Raw genomic sequence first — 6618 nt, forward strand, 5'->3', positions numbered from 1 at the left:
GGGAAAGCCATTAGTGGAGCACCTCTTATGAAGTGGCCTGGAGTAAGAGCTGTTAAATCTGAAGGGTCTTCTGACAAGGCAGAGATTGGTCGAGAGTTGAGAACACCTTCGATTCGAGCTAAAACGGTAGAAAATTCTTCAAAATTGAACCTTTGAGAGCCAGCTATTCGTTTTAGGTGATGTTTGAAGCTTTTGACTCCGGCTTCCCATAAGCCGCCCATGTGAGGTGCATGTGGAGGTATAAATTTCCACTCGAAACCATGTGTAATATACTTTTGGGCTATATCTTGTGCTGAGTTTTTTATGAATTTAGCAAATTCGAGTTCGAGTATTCGACTGGCACCTAAAAAGTTTCTTCCATTGTCAGATACTACCCTTTGGGGGAGGCGGGGGCTCGAAAGGGCCAGCAAAATCAATACCAGTTATCTGAAATGGCAGAGATAGATTACATCTTTCTGAGGGTAAAGGGGCCATGATCTGAGAACATGGTTGCTGCTTGTAGATAATACAAGTTTTGCATTGATGAATTATCTTTTTAATACGAGGTTTGAGCCGAAAACATAAAATTCTGTTTGAACCATTCGGCAAAGTTGGCTGCATTCCGCATGACAAAGAAATTTATGTAAATGAGTAAGATATTAGTGACAAATTCTTGAATTACCAGGCAATACCACTGGATAACGTTCGTTATATGGAAGTGAGGACTGAGATAATCTTCCATTTACTCGTAGAAGTGAGTTTGGTCGAGAAATGGATTCAGATTTTTTAGAGAACTTTTGTTGGGTAAAGGTTGTGAGTTTAACAAACATTGGTGCTCTTCTGGGTAGTAAGATTTTTGAGATAAAGTTAGAAGTCTTGTTTTAACAAATTTCATTTCGACTTGAGTAAGAGAGTCTTGGGTAGAAGAGTTAACAATTTGATTATTAATTTTCCTGCATTTGTTGAAAAATCTAAAAACATAGCATATAACTCGCAGAGCTTTGTTATAAGATGAGAAGTGATTTAAGATGTCATGTTCTATAACTTCCGTATGTAGAGATATCGTTTTCTTTGGATTTTCAATCAATTTCAGAGGATTTCGTTTCGGCCATTCAGATGGAGGTTTGTTTAACCATGATGGTCCATGCCACCATAAAGAATTATTTGCGAGATCTTGAGGTCTACAACCCCTTGTTCCAAGATCCGCCGGATTGTCGTGAGTTGGCACATGTCGCCATGTCGCATTTGGTGTTAATGTATGAATTTGAGAAATTCGATTAGCGACATATGTTTCCCAAGAAGATGGAGGTTTTGAAAGCCAACCTAGCACAATAGAGGAATCAGTCCATAGATATATTTCCTTGACATTAAAGTTCAGAGCTGAGATAACATAATTTACGAGATTAGAGAGCAATACTGCACCATTCAGTTCTAAGCGAGGAAGGCAAACTGTTTGTATTGGAGCAACTTTACATTTTGCGACCAATAAATTGGAAAAAGTATTATAGGTTTGAGTTTGACATCGAATAAATACTGTGGCACAGTAAGCTGCTTTAGAAGCGTCTGAAAAACAATGAATCTGAATGGTGTCTGAAGGAGTATATTGCACCATCTGGGAATTGATATTGTTTCTATTTGGGTAAGGTCATTAACAAGACTATTCCATCTTTGTAGAGATTCTGGGGAAATATCCTCATCCCATTCTAATCTAATCCTTCTAACCATAGTGTTTGCATGAGTATTTTAGCTCTGATGACTATAGGGACTAGCCATCCAGCTGGGTCGAAGAGTTTTGCTACTGACGAAAGAATTTGTCTTTTCGTTGTTCTAGTGGATTGATCAATCGGGGAAAAACTGTATGTAAATGCATCTGTAAGTGCATTTCATTTAATTCCTAGTGTTTTGATTGAGCTAGCTTCATGAAAGCGAAGAAAGTCTTGATCGTAAAGATCTTCTTTTGGCAAGTGAGAGAGCAATTTTGTGTCATTTGCTGTGATTTTCTTTAAGGCAAATCTAGCAGATTTCAATACTTTAATGAGTTGGGTTTGAGCGGATAAAGTTTCTTTTATCGAGAATCCTCCAGATAGAATATCATCAACATATGTTTCCGTACCCAAAATTGATGCTGCTTTGGGATGTTCTACTTCGGTATCAGAGGCGAGCTGAAGAAGCTTGCGAATAGCGAGGTACGGTGCGCAATTTAATCCAAAGGTTACCGTATATAACTGATAATCTGTAATCGGACCATCGGGTTGATTTTGGTAGAGAATTTTTTGAACGGATCTATCTTTAGGATGCACGAGAATTTGTCGATACATCTTTTGTATATCTCCACTTAAAACATATTGATATTTTCTCCAATTCAGTATTATAGCTATTAAGTCATTTTGCAAAGTAGGGCCTGTATAGAGAACATCGTTAAGAGAAAATTGAGATTTTGTTTTTCTTGACGCGTTGAAAACAACTCTAACTTTCGTAGTTTTATGTTCTGGCCGAATGACAGCTTGATGTGGTAAATAGAATGAATCACATTTATTTTGGGACATGAGTTCTTGTGGCGAAGTTTCTTCCATGTGACCGAGAGCTAAATATTCATTCAGAACTGCCATGTAATGGAATAAAGTTCGGGATTTTTAGATAGAGTTTTCTCCATTCTAGCATATTGTGCTAGGGCAATAAATCTTGACGAGCCAAGGAAGATTTTTTTGGGATACTCTTTTTTAAATGCTAATCTTACTATATATCTCCCATTTTCATTGCGTTTAGTTGTTTGGGCATAGAAACGTTCACAAATTCCATCTTCCGTCCGCAGGGACAACAGTGGTTGTAAAGGATTGAATGATTTGGGCTTTCATGGCTCCACTAAGTACCCATCCGAAAATTGTATTGTAGGCTGATGTTTGGCCACAAATATTTGAGATCTTCTTGTCATATGTAACAGAGTATGATGAAGTTTTTTGCAAAAGAGACAAGTTTTCTTACTTTTACAATTTGCTTTTAGATGGGACGCGCCTAAGCAGTTATTGCAAATTTTGTTCTTGTATACATAATCGATTTTTTGTTGTATCGAAAATGTTCGAAATTTAGGACAAGTTCTTAGGGTATGATATTCGTTACATAAAATGCAAGATAAGTTTAGATTTTCATGTGAAGTGTGCGTTTGTATATTTGCTGAATTTGTTTTGTTCAGAGTAAAGTTGTCTTTTGAGGTTCTAATACTTGCGAGGCGTTCTACAGCTTCGTATCTATCTACCAGGAACTGACACATTTGCGACCACTTAGGAAGATCGCGAGGAGATGTAAGGGACTGTTCCGACAGAGAAAGTGTTAAATCTGGCAACTTAGTGGATATCAGACGAATGAGAATTGGGTCCCAACTTTCCACTTCTACTCCAAGAGTTCTAAGAGTAGCTAACGAGTCGTTGACAGAAGATTGAATTTTTCTTATAGACTCACTATTTTCGTTAGTTGCTGCTGGAATATCAAAGAGCATTTTGATCTGGTTATCTACCAGTACTCGTTTATTCTCGTAACGAGTTTTTAAAGCATTCCATGCTAGCTCAAAGTTGTCATGAGAAAGTGGATATCTTTTTACTATTGCCCCTGCTTCTCCTTTTGTTTTGTTTCGGAGGTGATATAATTTTGTGACGGGAGAGAGTTTTGTGTGATTTATGTACACTGCAGTGAACATGTCCCGAAAAGATGGCCATTGTTCACAACTGCCTTTAAAAATTTCAGTGTCACAGGGAGGGAGTTTTATGCAATTATTAGAATTATCGGGAACAAAAGTTTGGTAAGAGCTTGTGGTGGAAGCGAGTAACGTGCCGCTGTATCGAAACCTTGGACATTGGAGTTGTCCATTCGGACAACTTTCATTAAATCAAGAATTTGGGATGTACAAAGGTAATAAGCGTCTACGCACGCATCAAAATTCGTCTTTGCCTCTTGTTTGAATTCGGCTTTGACTATATCTTCTTGAGCTAATATAACTTTTTCATAGGAAGCTTCTACTTTGTTCCATCTATTGTCTAAGTCTTTCAGTTTGACTTCTAAGACCGATTCGCTTTGATCTTCTATAGGTGTTCTGTTAAATTTTTCACAGAACTGGAGCAAATGGTCGCAATCAAATACAAACCGCTCCTTAAGAGGTGGGCTAGAATTTTTTTGAGATGTAGAGGTCATATTTAATGAGTTAAAATATTCGAATTGCAATTGTTTATTATGTTTCTGTTTTTCTTTTTAAGATTTCCAATAATTAATTGGAGAAATGTATTAGATACTTCTATCTTATTAGAGATAGTGTAAGAAAAGTTTGAAATATGGGGTTCGATAAGTTGAAATTGTGAATTTTAATTTTTCTTTTCCAATATGGCGTTAAGGGGCTAGAAACACTAGCACTAGATACCTGTTATCTAGTTACAATGAATAAAAAATGAGAATGAGAATTTGGTTCTGGATTATAGAGGAATTAAGTTGGTAGTAGCTAGTAAGTTCTATTATTAAATATCCTTTAAGTGTTTTTTTTATTCTCGTTATAGAGCAAAGGGGCTAGTAAATTCTAGCACTAGATACCCGTTATCTAGTTAAATGAATGGAAAAATGAGAATAAAAACAACTTGAACAGGTTATTTCTGTTGAATTTTTTAAGCTTCAATATTCGATTTTGATTTAAGGGGCTATAAATAGCACTAGATACTCGTTATCTAGTTAAAAAAGAATCAAAACCTAAACTGAAGATAGTTTGAGCTGAGTTGAAGTATATTTAACTTTGGAGTTTACGCAATTCTAATCCCGTTTTTGAGTTAAGGGGCTATTAAAGAATAGCACTAGATACCTTTTATCTAGTTCAGTTAGTTATAACGGGAATGAAAATAGTTTAAATTAGTTTGCATCTAATGTTTAGAATTTTAAAATTTGTTTATGTAATAATCTGTGATTATCAAATAGCATATGATGAATATGCACTTTGTTTCTTTAAGGTTTAGGCTCAGAATTTTAGATCAGTGTTACCGCTGATCAGATTTATGTTGTAAAGACAAACAAATTTATTTTCAAAATATGGTTAAAAGATTAAAACTTTCTGATATGAATTGATCCAAATGTAAGATTCTATTGTATCTTAAATTGGTATTTGCTTTATAAAGAAAAATTTTTCCAAAATAATAATTATGTATTAGGATGAGTTAAAAATATTCAAAAATTCTTTTTTCAAAACCTTGTTTTTGTTTTAAATAATAACAGGTTTTACTGTGTTTGAAATTTTATTTGAATCGATAATATTTTATTATTTAGTTTTTTGATTTGTACAAAAAATAAAAATAAAATGGTATCCCTGTATGAGAGATGATTGAGAAATATGAAAGTGCTGTCCACACACCAATGTTTGTCTCTTTATAATTCAAATTGTATAGATGTAAAAATTTATTTTTAATATTTTTCTTTAGTTACTTGAAAATTTATTTCCAAACGATCTTTTCAATTTAGTTTATTTTTTACTTTTGAGAAAATTATATTATAACTGCTGTTTTTCTTTTTGTAGCGGACTGTATAAGATATATTTCACTTTTACTATTATTTAAACAAAGCATTTATAATACAAAGATTTAAGGCATAATCTGCAACTTAGAAGAAAAAAAACGAAACTATTGAAAAATTTAACTCTTTTAATGTTTACAAACACCAGTGTTAAAACCGCTGCTTTGACAATATTGACTTTTTTTCACCACACTTTTATTATGCTCTTTTACTAATGAAGAGAATGAAGAAAAAGAGAGTGAAGATTTTTTTTTGTATTAATATAACAGCAAAGGAATTACACTTTTTCTCCAGTTTAAATTTCTTTGAAAATAAACATTCAGATTTTCTTTTATAAATTGAATTTTTTTTTTTTGATGATCGCAATATATATAAAGTTTGGTGGTTGAAATACAAATTATTTTTATTTATTTAAAGAGCACAATAAACTGATTTTCAAAGAGCGTGTAAATTTGGTGGTTGAAATACAAATTCTTTTTAACTAAAAAACACAATATATTGATTTTCAAAGAGCGTGTAAATTTTGGGGGTTGAAACACAAGTTATTATTGTTTTGACTAAAGAGTGCAATAAATTGAATTTCAAAGAGCGTGTAAATTTTGTTGTTTGAAACACAAATTCTTTTGTTTTAACTAAAGAGCACACAATATATTGATTTTCAAAGAGCGTGTAAATTTTGTTAATTTTTAAACAAACAATATATTGATTTTCAAAGAGCGTGTAAATTTTTTTGAAACACAATTTCTTTTGTTTTAACTAAAGATCACACAATATTGATTATATTATCTGAAGAGACTTAATAACATTGGTGGTAGAGCTTTGATTTGATCGCAGAGTAGAGATTTTAAAGAGCGATTATGGCTTTTTGTTTTATACACTTTTTTTCAAACACAGTAACTATGAGTTTTTTTTTTGTTTTTGTAAGCGATGAAATAATGAAGGATGAGATGAAAGAAGATGAAAGGATGAGATGATAGATGATGAAAAACAATTTTAAAAAGTCATACCACAAATTATAACTTTATTTTATCTTATTAAAATTTTTTGTTGTTCCATTTTTTTTTTTTTGTTTCTTATGTACTTTTGTTTTGCGTTTTATATGTG

The sequence above is a fragment of the Lucilia cuprina genome, chromosome X (genome assembly GCF_022045245.1).
Source record: "Lucilia cuprina isolate Lc7/37 chromosome X, ASM2204524v1, whole genome shotgun sequence".
In the NCBI taxonomy this organism is placed as follows: domain Eukaryota; kingdom Metazoa; phylum Arthropoda; class Insecta; order Diptera; family Calliphoridae; genus Lucilia; species Lucilia cuprina.